The following is a 14,366-nucleotide window of genomic DNA, read 5'->3' as shown; positions in this document are numbered from 1 at the left end:
ATAAATATATATATATATAACCAAAATAAGGAGAACACCACACACAAACACACACACACACACACACACACACACACACAAAGATGTAGAATAACAAGTGTTAGCAGAGAAAATGGAACCTTCTTATATTGCTAGTGAGTTGTAAAACAGTGCATCTGCTTGGGTAAGCAGTTTGGTGATTCCTTAAAATGTTAACTATAGGGTTCCCATGTAACTAAGCAATTTAATGCTCAGACATATACCTAAGGGATTTGAAAACATATCCACACAAAAATGCATATGCCAATGTTCACAGCAGCCTCATTCATGAGAGCCACAAAATCGAAACCAAGCAAATGTCCATCAATTGATCACGGAATAAACAAAATGGAATGGTGCAATGGAATAGTATGTCATAAATAGCATGTTTTAAAATTTTACCCATGTTGTAGTGTGTTATCAGTAATTCATTTCTTTTTTGTGGCTGAATAATGTTCCACTTTATGACATACTATTCCATTGCACCATTCCATTTTGTTTATTCCCTGATCAACTGATGGACATTTGCTTGGTTTCGATTATATCCATCCAATCAGAGCCAAATGCTCAAGTGCACAGGGAACAATCACAAAACAGACCATGTTCTGGACCCCAACATGCACACCTCACCATCGAAAAGATGAGACATCATAAAATTATGTCATCAGACCACAACAGAGTTAAACTAGAAATCAGTCACAAAAAGATCACTGAATAGATTTGGAAATGAAACAATACACTTCCAAATAAACCATGAGTCAAAACAGAAGTCTCAAGAGAAATCAGAAAATATTTTGAACTAAGTGAACACACAAACTGTCCAAACTGGCGGGATTCAGTGTTTGGAAGGAAATTTATAGCATTCGTGTGTAAATTAGAGAAGAGGAAAGTTCTAAAATCAACAGTCTAAACTTATACCTTAGAAAAATAAAGAACAAGAAATTAAATCTAATAGAAGGAAGAAAACAATGTAGATTATCATATAAATCAATTAAATTGAAAACAGTAGAGAACATCGATGAAGCCAAATGCTTCATTAATTTAATTAATTAATGAATAAAACTGAGATGCCTCTAGTCAGACTAAACAAGAAAGAGAAAGAGAAGACACAAATCCCCAACATCAAGAACAAAAGAGGAGCCAGGTACAGTGGTGCACGCCTGTAATCCCAAAGGCTCAGGAGGCTGAGGCAGGAGGATCTCGACTTCAAAGCCAGCCCCAGCCACAGGGTCTAAGTAACTAGAGGCACTAAGTAACTCAGTGAGACCCTGTCTCTAAATAAAATACAAAATAGGGCTGGGGAGGTGTCTCAGTGGTTGAGTGACCCCAAATTCAATCCCTCGCACCAAGAAAAAAAAAAGATCAAAAGAGGGGTCACTACTGCTGATTCTGTGGACACTGAAGGGGTCATGTAAGTATTGATGAGTTTGGATAAAAACGGGAATCCTTGCACTCTGTCCGAAGGAATGCAGGTGATGGAATCAAAGCCATTATGGAAAATATATGAAGAAACTTAGAAATAGAACTACCGTAAGATCCAGCAATCCCATTACTGGGTACACATCCAAAGGAAATAAAACTAGTATGTTTACATCTACTCTCCATTTTCATTGAAGCTTATTCAAAATAGCCAAGATATGGAATAAGTGTCCATCAACAGATGGGTAAAGAAAATGTGGTGCAAAGATACCTAAAATGGAATACTATTCAGCGATAATAAAGAAGGAAACCTGTCCTTGGCAACAGTGATAAACGTAGAGGACATTATGTTAAGTGAAATAAGCCAGACACGGAAAGAAATAGCATGTGATCTTGCGTACATGTGGAATCTAACAGAGTTGAACCCTTAGAAGCAGACAAAAGAATGTTAGTCATCAGGGGCTTAGGGGTGGGGTGGGGAAGGTTGGAGAATAAAAAGAAAATAATGGGGAGATATTTTGTATTTGTGGACTATAAGTCTCAATGTCTTTAAGATGTCAATTCTACGCAATTTGATCTACGGGCTCAGTGCAATCTCAATCAAAACCCCAACATAGCTTTTGGTGGATATTGATAAAGTGATTTTAAGTTTTACATGGAAAGGCAAAGGTACTTGGATAGTCAACAAAATTCTGAGAAAGAACAAAGTTGGGAGACTCACACTGCCCAATTTTAAGAATTACTGTAAAGCTAAGCAATCGAGACCCTCTGCTCAAAAGAACAGATACATAGATCAAAGAAACAGGGAGCTCAGAAAATAAGTAAAAGGTCAGTCAACTGATTTTGATACTCAACATCATTTGTCAACTGGAAAATGCAAACTAAAACAAGTACGCACCTCTGTTAAAATAGCTAATATTTTTTAAAAATGGCCAAACCAAGTCCTGACAAAGACACAGCTCTCGTTTATGGCTGGTGGGAATGAAAAATGAGACAGTCACTTGGGAAGACAGGCGTTTCTTAGCAAGTTAACAGATTTACCATATGACCCAGCAATTACACTCCAAGGTATTTACCCAACTGATTAGAAATCTCATGTCCGCACAAAAGCCTGCACACAAGTGTTTATAACAGCTTTTTTCATAATAAAGCTGGTAGCAACTGAGATGTCTTTTAATAGATGATTGTATAAACAAACATGGAAACATCCCTACTATCAAAAGGAACAAACCATCAATCCACGTAACAATATGAATGAGCTGTCAATGCATATTGCTAAAAGAAAAAAAAAGCCCTCATGACTTCTTTAAAAGGCAAAAATGATAGAAATAGAAAACAGATCAGTGGTTAAAAGAGGTTTGGAGAAAGGAAGACAGTCAACGAGGGGATGAAGACAGTCAACAGTGGATACCTTAGTGTTTGTGTTTGTTCTGTTGTTTGGGGTGCAGGGCCTCGCCCATGCTAGGCAAGCATTCTACCACTGAGCTACACTCTCAGGCCTCACAGAGGATATTTCAGAGCCATGAAACTATTCTGCATGGTACTTGGGTGACAGACTGATATTTCTGATAAGGATTTAACATTCAGAACATACAAAGAGCTTTTATACTATCCTTTTGTTATGACCCATTTCTCAGTGTGGGTTGTGGCTCAGTGGTGGAGCACTTGCCTAGCACATAAGAGACACCAGGTTCAACCCTCAGCACCACATAAAAATAAATAAATAAGCCAGGCACGGTGGCACAGGCCTGTCGTCCCAGTGGCTCGGGAGGCTGAGGCAGGGGATTGCAAGTTCAAAGTCAGCCTCAGCAAAAGTGAGGAACTAAGCAACTCAGTGAGAGCCTGTCTCTAAATAAAATACAAAATAGGGCTGGGGATGTGTCTCAGTAGTTGAGTGCCCCTGAGTTCAATCCCTGGTATCCCCCTAAATGAATAAATAAAGTTATTATTTATTTTACAACTAAAAATACTTTCTTAAAGTACTCATTTGTCAAAAGTCACCAATGTAATTAATTGTATTACACATATGATTATCAATAATTTGTAATACAAATTATTAATTGGTAATACAAATTTGATCATCTCACTGAAGGGCATGGGAAATTGAAGTTTTAACTTTGGAAATGACCCTAAACTAGAAGACTCGGATCAAAAGAACTATCCACAACATTGCATTCTGGTTAGTTAAGTTATTTCTCAAAGGGATACAAGTGAACAACTCTTAAACCCAAGCAGCTGTGTACCAAAATGGAACAATTAAGAAAATGAGTGACAGGTGGTAGGAACCAGACCAGTCACTGTTGAGGCGGGAGGTTGTGAATAACCAAGGGGAACAAGATAGAATGAGCCCTGTGACTGGGTTAGAACCGGATACAGTAGGAGCTGGGGTTGTGGCTCAGTGGTAGCACACTCATCTGGCATGTGTGAAGCACTGGGTTTGATCCTCAGAACCACATAAAAATAAATAAAAATAAAGGCATTGTATCCACCTACACATATAAAAAAAAATTAAACAAAAAAGAACCAGATACAGTAGCATGAGCTCATGTCCAGCTTAATACAAATACAGAAAGAACTTGTTATGTACATACGTGAGCTACTATACATACACATATGTATGTATGTTTCCTAGGGCAGCCCACTAAGAGTGGGTCCCCAGTATCAAGGAGCACACTCAGCCCCCGGGTCTCAATTTTGAAGCCCATTCTCCAATAAAAGGAACCAGGACTCCTTGAAGAAATGGCAATTTGTAAAACCCGGACAGAATGTATACAAGGTGACCCTGGAGCATGTCTCTATGTCAAAGAGACACAGGGGCCAATGGAAAGGGCTCTCAGTAGTCAAAACTGGAACAATTTGAACAGAGAAATAAAAGACTGTGTTAGATTTTGACTCTAAGTATAAGATAAATATCTGTGAGTGCACATCGATGTAATAAATTGTGGAATAAATAAAAGAAGAAATCCAAATAACTTATATCAACACTCCCCCCTGGAGGAGGTAGAATATAATTCTCCATCCTCCCTGAGGGGCTACCCATGGCGGCTTCCTGGTATGGGTACAGTTTGGATAGGGAGTAAGGGTTCAATGACAGCAGAAAGGCCTGCAAACTCTGTCCCAGCCAGGTGAGAACTTAGCATGAGAGATAAGGGATACTGGTGGCATGTTCTCTTGACAGGATGTGTTGAGAAGGACCCATGGCCCCTGTGGTCTTCAGCCCCAAAGCCCATACCCGAGTCTGATCCCAGGAACAACATCTGACAATCCCAATCTGAAGGACCATCTACAGAATGCCTCACCACTTCTCCCCAAAACTGTCAAGGTCATCGAAAACAAGAAAGATCTGAGAGGAGCCTACAGGGATATGGTGGCTGGATGCAATGTGGTGTCCTGGGTGGGAGACTCTTAAAGAAAAAAAAAGGCACCAAAGGAAAACCAATAACATCTGAACAAACTATGGCCTTTTGCTAATATGATGAAGAACCAATATCGGTTCTTTAGTTGTGCTAAATGCACCAGAATAATATGTTAACAATAGGGGAAACTGGGTGAGGGATTATAGAAACTGCAATATTCTTGCAGAATTTTGATAGATCTAAAATAAAAATCCTAGCATAAAAATCCATCCTAAAATACAAATTGTATTTAAATGTATCTTTTGAGGGTGATGGTGGGGGGAATACACATTATACACAAATAGAGTCCCTTCTACCACTTTGAATGTTTTTGTTAGTGCATTTTTAATATTTTATGGCTATACATACAAGTGGGGTTCATTTGGTGCCACCACACACAAGCACAGAACAAAGTGCGTTCCACTGTAGTCCTAGTACCTCCTCCCTCCCTTCCCTTTTGCCCCCACCCAGTTCCCCCTCCCCTACTCCTCTGGCCTTCCACCATCTATTATTATTTGTGTAAATTGGTTCTTTATAGATATGCACAAAGGTGGAGTCCACTGTGGTACATTCGCAGGTGCACACAGAGTAATTTGATGTATCCTTAATGGCCACAATAGTTCATGTCCCCTGCATGGTGTCCTTGGCAAATGATTTTACCGTTCCTCCTGGGGAAGAGTGCTTTCTGTTTCCCCACCTCTTGAATCTGGATTGGCCTTGAGGCTGGCTTGTGATAGGATTATGGAAGTAAACGCATCATGGAGTCTCAGGAAATCTTGGGATGTTGCTGGATGATGGAGACCTGTGGCCCACACACCCCTCATGCCACAGCCAGAAGCCAGCCAATTGCCAGACACGTGATTGAGACCATCTGAGACCACCCAGCCTCCCCCTGGACCTCCCTGTCTAATTCCAGGCAAGGAGCTAAGGCAAAATGAGCCAAACTTGGCCCGGATCCACAGGGCCACCCAGCTGACCCACAAGAGTAATAACAAGAGCTTTTTGTTTAGTCATTGAGTTTTGGAGTTGGTTTGTTCTGTAGCAATACCTAAGTGATTCACTGGAACCCGAGTAGAAAAATACACAACGTTATTTGTTGTGACATTGTGATTATAAAAGATTAGGAGCAACTTCCAGGTCCATCAATAAAAGATTGATCCAATAATTTTAGGAGCTCCATAGAATGGGATTCTACAAAGCCATTCAACAGAATGAGGCCACTTAGGGGAACCAATATAGAACAAATTCCATTAGACATTTTTAAGTGAAGCTGCTAGATGCAGAAAAGTACATAATACAAAGGAAGTTCCTGGCCCTGTGAAATATTTCTATCTCCCCAACTCTGGGAGGATACACAGACAGAACAATGGCTGTCTCTAGCAAGAGGAACCCGGTGGCTGATGAAAGAGTCCAAGGGAGACTTCCCTTTCCCTCATTTTTTTTTTTTTTTTGTATCATGTAAATGTGTTATCTATTCAAAAACAAACAAAAGCAAAATGTAGAACCTCCAGTGCTTTTCAAACTCAAGAGTTTATGATTCTGTTTCCAAGATCCATTCCCAAGATCCATGGGGACCACAAATAGCAACACAGGAATGAGGCCCGTTTTCTCCTCCTCACCCCATGCCTCCCTCTCCCTCTCTCCCTGCTTCTCTCTCCTCCCTGGAAGACAGCTCCCACCTTGTTTCCTGGTTTTCCAGCTTCAGCTGGGGCCAGCACAGCCTCGCCGGCCACTGGAGGGCAGCGCAAGGCTTCCTTCTCTGGGAGGAACTGTGGTCTGCCCAGAATAGGAAGCTGGCTCTGACAGCAGAGGCTTGGCCTTTAAGTTAAAAAAAAAAAAAAAAAAGTCTCAACGTGGGTTTAAGCCCCACCCCCCAGAACCTCATTCCAGGCCCCAAATCCCCCAGTCATTGCCCTCCCAGACCCAGGCCAGGCGGAGCAATGGAGACCTAGATGACCCACAGCGCGTGTCCCTCACCTCCCTCTACTCGCCTCTATAAAATCACTCGTGAACTTGCCCTTCATGCTGCTGAAAATGAGCAATCTCTATAATAAGGATCCCTGGAGGGTTCCACTTACTCCCCGCATGATCTTGAGAGAGCCCCTTTCTACCCTGAGCGACTCCCCATCTGTACACTGGGAATGGTGAACTTAAGAATGAATTAAGGACTTGGTTCCTGACTTTGAACTGAGCACCTTACAGACTGTGTTATGCCCCATTTTACAGAAAAGGAGGCTGAGGCCCCTGACAGGCAGAGGCACTTGCCCTGGTTGCACGCTGCTCAGTGACCAGCAGAATTTGAATCCAGATTTCTCCAGCTCCTAAACCCCCTGCTCCCACCACTTATCCCGCCTCCAAGAGCTGCCTACGGGAGGCTTCAAACGGGAGGTAGCTGCTGAGCAAAAGCTTTGAAGGCGGGATGGAGCCCATGGTAACTGAGCCCTCTGCGTGCCAGGCCCGGGAAAGCCTGCTTCCCTGGGGATAGGTGCTGTGGCATTCCTGCGCCCGGTTGGCCAGGCCGGGAGACGGAGGCTTATAGTGGCTCGGGACCACCCTCAAGGCCCGCGTGTGGGTGGAGTGGGCCGGGTCGCAAGACCTGGGGTTGCCACCGGCGGTGCTGCTTGGGCCCTGCTTTTCTGCGCTCCCAGGGGCGGGTTCCGGCGACCCCCGCACCAAGGCGCTGCGCCCGGGTCTCAGGCCTCCTTAAATTGTCCTGAGGATTCTGCAGGAGCGCGCTGGTTCCGGGAGGAGGCGGGGTGCGGGGGCCACTAGGACCTCAGCGCCAGCCTCGGGTCCGGCGAGCCAGGTTTCGGACCGGTTCCCCGCCCCTCTCCTTCCCCAACCGGGAGGGGCGCACAGCTGTGGGGCGCTGGAGCGCAAGACGCACCCTCCAATCCGTCCTTTTTTGCAAACTGAGTTCCTGTTTTCATGCAAATGCCTTTGTTCCCGCGCCGGGGACTGGAGGACCGAACCGCAGCTGACTAGGGCTGGGCGCCGCTTTTCCGCCTCGCTTCTATTTGGCCTGAAAGACTTGAACGCGCCGGGAACAAAAAGGCCGGTGCGCGGCAGCCAGCGGCAGGGGCCACGCCAGCACCACTCCTCCAGAGGCAGCGGCGAGGGCGCCCGCACGCTGAGCAGGGCTGGTCCCTGCAAGCCCCTCACTTGGCATCACCCAGGGCAAGGGCCGTCCGCCCCTGCCTCAGTTTCCCCAGATGCACTGGGAGATGTTCTGCATCAGGGCTCAGCCCCGTGCCAGCTCCTCGCTGGAATTCCTTTATCTAGGCGCTGTGGGAGGCGGCGGTGCAGACGAGGAGACTGCTGGGAGGGAAGTCGCCTTTCAAAGAGGAAAGGAAGACACACAGACACTCATGTTTCAATAGCAACAAGTGTTCCTATCAGAGCAAACAAATGCCGTGCTTGCACCAGCCTCTGTTCTAAATATTATGTACACGCTACCCCGTGTAATCGCATCGCCTCGAACCTAGGAGATTAATTCTCACCTCCTTTTACAAAGAGGAACTTGGACGTTGAGTCTTCTATTCCAAGGAAATAGGAAGCTGAGCAATACACTGATGGGGAAACCATCCAACAACATACCGAGGTGCCAGCAGATGGTGGGGCCTAGCTAGGTTTGGCCTAGACCGTTCAGCTCCAGGTGGAGCCCTGGGATCACCCCCTCCCTGCACTCCTGGGTGTGCTAGGAAGAACTGCAAAGGCTGACCAGCCACCGTCCCCAAGCCAGCCAGTGCTGGAGGGGAGCTCCTTCCCAAAGGGTGCCAGCCAACATCTCTATGCATGGGGCCACTTGTTGAGGCCTGAACAGTGACAGAATTCAGCCAGGCAAAGAGCTGGCACTCCAGGCAGAGGGCACAGCAAGGGCAAAGGTGGAGGGATGGACTGAGCATTTCATGATCAAAGGAAGGTCAAGGGGGACTTGCCTGCCCCTGAAGCCAGTTAGGGGGAGCTGCAGAAGATGGGTGACCGAGGAGGTTGGACATAGTCGAAAACCAGGTGGGCAGGCTTGGCAGCCAGCAGGGAGCTGGGGGGAAGTTGTGCTGTCCTCACGGGTGCTGATGGTGCTGTGCCCAGGGTGCTCTGGTGTGGCTAGGTGGGGGTGGGGGGCCCTCCGGATGAGCCGTGTAGACTTGGGGAAGGAAGTGAATTACCCAGGCCTTAAACACCACCCCCTCGCATCTGGCCTCCTGGCTTCCAGGAGATTGGTGTTGACATTCACCACGTCCCCAGCCTTTGTCTCTAACACAAACTTGGAAATGTCAGATCAGCTAAGCCCTCAGTCTTAGAGGCAGGGCTGAGATGGAGGCTTAGACTGTAGTGACTCCCACCCTTCTGGGGGCAGGGAGACTTCTACCTGATCTACTCATGGATCCCAGCACCCAGGCCAGGGGCACGCTGCCCTGCTCCCCACACTTTCAAGGACCCTCTAACCATCTTCCAGCTGCATGCACCCCACAGTGCCAGGGGACACACCTGCCCAAGCCCATGTTCTCTTTCTAGAATATTCCAGGTTCCTGGGATCCTAGAGTTCCTTGCCTCGAGGTCCCAGACCTGCTTTCTGGCCTCTGGTGTGGCCGAGGGTCACTATGCAGTGTGGGGTGTGGGTGGAGCTGGGACATGCAGCCTGAGATGTCCACAGCCCTGGGTAGTGCTGAGGGTGAAAGGGGAGGTGGTGGGCTGGGGGGTGAGGGGCAGGGCTGGGCTGCTCTCTGCGCTCGCCTCCGCACAACCTCTGACAAAGTCTGAGGTGTCTAAATTGAACTTGGCCTTCCAGGCAGTTCTGCGGTTGTACTAACCCAGCAGAAGGACGGAGCGGTTTTTCCTAAGCACAGCATTAGCTTGATTTATAACTTATAAATATTTAGATTTAGGGGTGAGTGGGCACCAGCCTCCCCAGGATTAGGGGTGGGTGTGGCCCAGCGCATAGCAGATCTTCAATCCTTATCAAATAGATGGATTAATCTCATTTAATTTAATCCTCACACAGACTCTGTGGGGGAAATCACAACGTCTGTGTTTTATTGATGAGGAAACTAAGTCTTGGCGAGATTTAGTGACTGGCCCAATTCGTCAAGCTAGAAAGTAGCGGGGACGAGCCGGCGGCCTTAACGTGTCTGGTTCCACAATCTATTGCAGTGGGTTCATGACAGGCTTGCACCGTTATGAACGCATTAAGTGGATTATAAATGTTTGCACATGTCACTAATTGGTCTTCGGGGACAGAAGCACTGTTTACAGTACATCTTCCCTTCTTGATTCATGCTCCACCTCCTCAGGCACCTTCGGGAGGCAAGAAGGAGGAGATCAATGCTTCCTTTTACATTAGTGGGTAAACTGAGGCCCCAGCGATAGCCCAAGTGTCATCAGAGCTCAAACAAACAAGGTTTATTTTTCTCATAAGAAATTCGGAGGTAGCCAGGCCAGGGCTGGATCATTGCTGTACCGTTCTCAACGTCCACCTCCTGGTCTGGGCTCATGGTGCATTGCCACGTTACAAACTGCCCCCAAACTACAACCATTTTATTTTATTTTTTTACCATTCTGTGAGTCAGAAACGTGGACAAGGCTCAGTCTGGTGATCTGTCAAGGATCCATGGGATCAGAGTCACTTGGTCACATTTGATCTACGCTTAAGCCCATCTGGAAGATCCAGATGGTTATATTTGGTTAACTGGTGACTTATTGTGGGTGAGAGGAATACTGTGCTCAACTGGGTCCCTCTTGATGTAAACCCAGGGCCCCTCCAGGTGGCCACTCCAGCAGGGTTGCTGACCTCATAGCAGCTCATATCTTTAAGAGGCCATGGCAGAAGCTGCCAAACCCTTCAAGGATTAGGCCTAGAGGTGACTTAGCATCATTTTCACTTACTCTATTGGTCCAAGTAGTCACAGTCCAGCCCAGATTCAAATGCAGAGAAAATAGACTCTTTCTCTCCAGGCATTTTTAATGTACCACGTGACCCAAGATGGCTGCTTGAGATGTAGCCACCACATCTCATATTCCAGGCAGCACGAAGAAAGGGAGGGGGGCTGGGGATGTGGCTCAAGCAGTAACGTGCTCGCCTGGCATGCGCGGGGCGCTGAGTTTGATCCTCAGCACCACATAACAAAATAAAATAAAGATGTTGTATCCACCGAAAACTGAAAATAAATATTAAAAAATTCTCTCTCTCTCAGAAGAAGAAGAAGAAGAAGAAGAAAGGGAGGCATTGAAAGACATTTTCTAGAAGTTACTTGCAACATTTCCCACTGGCTGGGACTCACATGGCTATACCTAGTGCATGGAAGGGAAGCTAGAATCTAGTGTTTATTCCAGGATGACATGTGCTCGGCTTAAAATTAGGGATTCCCTTGACTAAGGAAGAAGAAGAGTATGGCCACTGAGAAAGAACTAGAAATTTGTTCCACCATTGGATTTTTTTTCTACCAACCACCAACTACATTCCCAGCAGATATGTTACACTCTCTGTCCCTCCTACTACAGCCCCCACACTGTCATCAAAATCATCTTGCCTTTATTATTATGTCTTGTTTTCCTAAAAGGCAAATCTTCGGATCATTCCCATGCCAACAGCAAGAATCTGGAGGTTTTCTTGTGAGGACCAAGAGATTGTCATTCTTGAAATGACGATAATGACATCCACCACACGGCAGGCGAAGCACCAAGCTCTCTAAAAACACATCTCGCTCGATGTGCACCCTAACCCACTGAGGAGGGGTCCCGGGTGAGGAGAGCCAATGCCAGAGAGCTCAGGCAACTTGATCCAGGTCACACAGTGAGTAGGTGAAAACCGAGATTCGAGTCCTCAGCTGTCAGAGTGGAGCTGTGGGCTGACGTGCCTGCACCTGGGAAGGCCGGGCCCTGCTGAGAACGAGCAAGGCCCGGGCTTGGCGTGTGTTCTGGCGGACACACACAGGTAAGCCGAGAGCCACAGCCTCTCCCTTGGCCCCTGTGGTTTCCTGGGGTGGAAAAGCCTATATCCAGCCCAATTAAAGGAGTCTCTTTCCACCCCCAGCTCCAAAACACTCTTCTGACACCAGTTCTTGCCTTTGTTCAAGAACCTACAACGAAGCCCAGACCTCCTCAAGTTCAATTTTTCCCCTGCAAAGAGGAAGGGGGAGGAGAAAGAGATAGACAAACCCAGGTTCCTCTCCTGCTTCTGCCCTTTTAACGAGTTTCGGTTTCTGCATCTGTCAAATGGGAGGGAACAGTCCCTGCTCTGTTAGCCAATCACAATGCTGAGGCCCACATGGGAGAGCTGAGCCAGCCTCCCCAGGAGACCCAGAGGGCTGCAGCCCCCACTTGCATACATTATCTCCTGGGGGTTGGGGAGGTCTGAGGTTGGGGGCAAGGTCAAGGAAAGCACAGCATCTCTGGGGGGCTCCTGTTCACAGCCTCACTGAGGAAGTGGCCCTGGGTGAGCATTTCATAGGGGTGCCCTGGTGGGGGGCAGAGTGGCCAAGACCACGGGGTCTGGAGTCAGACATACCAGTGTTGGAACCAACCAGTCCTTACTGGCTGAAGGGCCTTTAGAGAGATTGTAGAATTTCTCTGTACTTCATTCTCACATCTATAAGGGGGGACTGAAAGAGGCCCTATCTCTTGAGGATTTTGTTAGGAATCAAGTGAGAATGTGCCTCGAAGTACCCAATTGAATACAGATGAACCGATGGACCACTGGGAATGATAACACTGGCTGGCACTTTTTGAGTCCTCATTAAATTCTGTGCTATGAATAGTTCATCGATTAGCTCATGTATCCCTAGCCATACTCCTAAGACGTTAAGTAACATTACTATTTCCTGCTTATAGATGTAAAGATGGGGATGAGGGCTAGGCATGGTGGCACATGCCTGTAATCCCAGCAGCTTGGGAGGCTGAGGAAGGAGGATCAAAGCCAGCCTTAGCAAAAGTGAGGCACTAAGCAACTCAACGAGACCCTGTCTCTAAATAAAATACAAAATAGGGTTGGGAATGTGGCTCAGTAGTCAGTATCCTTGAGTTCAATACCCAAAAACCCCCTCAAAAAAAGATGGGGATACAGAGAGGTCCAGCAAGCTGCCCAAGCCCACATGGTGAGAAATGGTGGAGGCTGAACTTGACCCTGAACCCAAGCTGTCTGATGCAGAGTCGGCCTCCATCGATACGCCACACTGACAGGATGATGGCGTCCTTACCATTGCTGACTCTGACTGTGGACCCACTTCCTCCATGACCACCACAACATCTGATTGGAGCAGGAGGAGTCACCTGACCCACAGGCTGCCCATCGTGTAGCCAGGTTGCAGCTCCATCCAGCCATGCGGTTCAGACGGTGAAGACCAAGCCCAGCTCCCGACAGGCCACGAATGAACTCAGCCCCTGCACACTGGATCTCCAAGAATCTTTTCCAGGGGCTCAGCTGCGTTCTCTGGTGTCTAGCCAAAATCCCTGCCGCTTTGCAACCACTCTTTGGCTGGGGGTCATCAGAGGGGTTTTGCCCTTTGCAACCAAGCAGCCTGGCTCAGCCCTCCCCTTTCACTTTAGGGCAACTGAAAACCCAAAGTGGCAATGGAGAGGGCTGTGGCACCAGGACGTCCCTTGGCATAGCCTGCAGGTGAGGAGGCCCCAAAGACCTGGCGCTGCTCTCCATCTGCAATAATGCCCTTTGTGGTCACCCCCATAGGGGCAACTCCAGACCAGTCCTTTCCTCCTCACTACGGACTCACGGCCAGCTACTGACTTTACAGCTCCTTTTTTGTGTTACAGGCGCCTCACGTGAGATCTAAGACACACTCCCATCAGGTATTTGGGACCAATTTTCTGCAGTTTGAAATTGTTAGAGAGAGAGAGAGAGAGAGAGATTGATTTTCCCCAGTTCTTTCTGACCCTGGTACTTCCCCAGAGGACTTCCTGTCGCCCCTCTTCCCCACCATCATCCACCCCAGAACTTCTTTGTTCCCCTGGCCTCTGGTTTGAGAAGAGAGCAGCTCAGCTCTGCCCACCCATTAGTCAGCACACTGGAGTCATCTGGGGACACAGAAAACCTTTGATGCCCAGGTGTCCACCCACCCTGCCCACATGCACTCACTCACACTGGGGTCCAGGTACTCTGGTGGGGGGTGCTGGGTATTGATTGTCACAAATTGCTCCCCAGGTGACCCTGGCCCTTGCTGGAGTCGAACAACAACTGTGTCAACCCAGACTCATCCTGAGCCCTCAAGGCCCTCAGGGGCCTCCTGTTAAGCAGGTCCAGCCTCCTTAGAAGGCAATGTCACAACTTTGGTTTGGGGGAAGGGGGAAGATCTAGGAGTTGAGCCCAGGGATGCTTTGCCCCCGAGCTACATCCCCAGCCCTTATTATTTTTGAGACAAGTTCTCCGTCAGTTACTGAGGCTGGTCTTGAACTGCGATCCTCCTACCTCAGCCTCCAGGTGCTGGGACTGCAGGTGTGTGCCACGGCGCCCAGCTTAGCCACATCTTTTGTTCCCTGACCACATCCCTGGGGTTCCACCACAGCTGCCTGAAGGACTGGAAGCGA

The 14,366-nt window shown here is 47.6% G+C and overlaps 1 gene segment (V, D, J or C); it reads right to left on the bottom strand.

The window, feature by feature from the left end:
- Positions 1-14,366, bottom strand: part of LOC114107001 (signal-regulatory protein beta-1-like) — a 75,210-nt gene that overhangs the window by 22,804 nt on the left and 38,040 nt on the right.

The sequence above is a fragment of the Marmota flaviventris genome, chromosome 2 (assembly GCF_047511675.1).
Source record: "Marmota flaviventris isolate mMarFla1 chromosome 2, mMarFla1.hap1, whole genome shotgun sequence".
Lineage (NCBI taxonomy): Eukaryota > Metazoa > Chordata > Mammalia > Rodentia > Sciuridae > Marmota > Marmota flaviventris.
The sequence above is the reverse complement of the archived record's forward strand: the minus strand, read 5'-3'. Positions and strand labels throughout refer to the sequence as shown.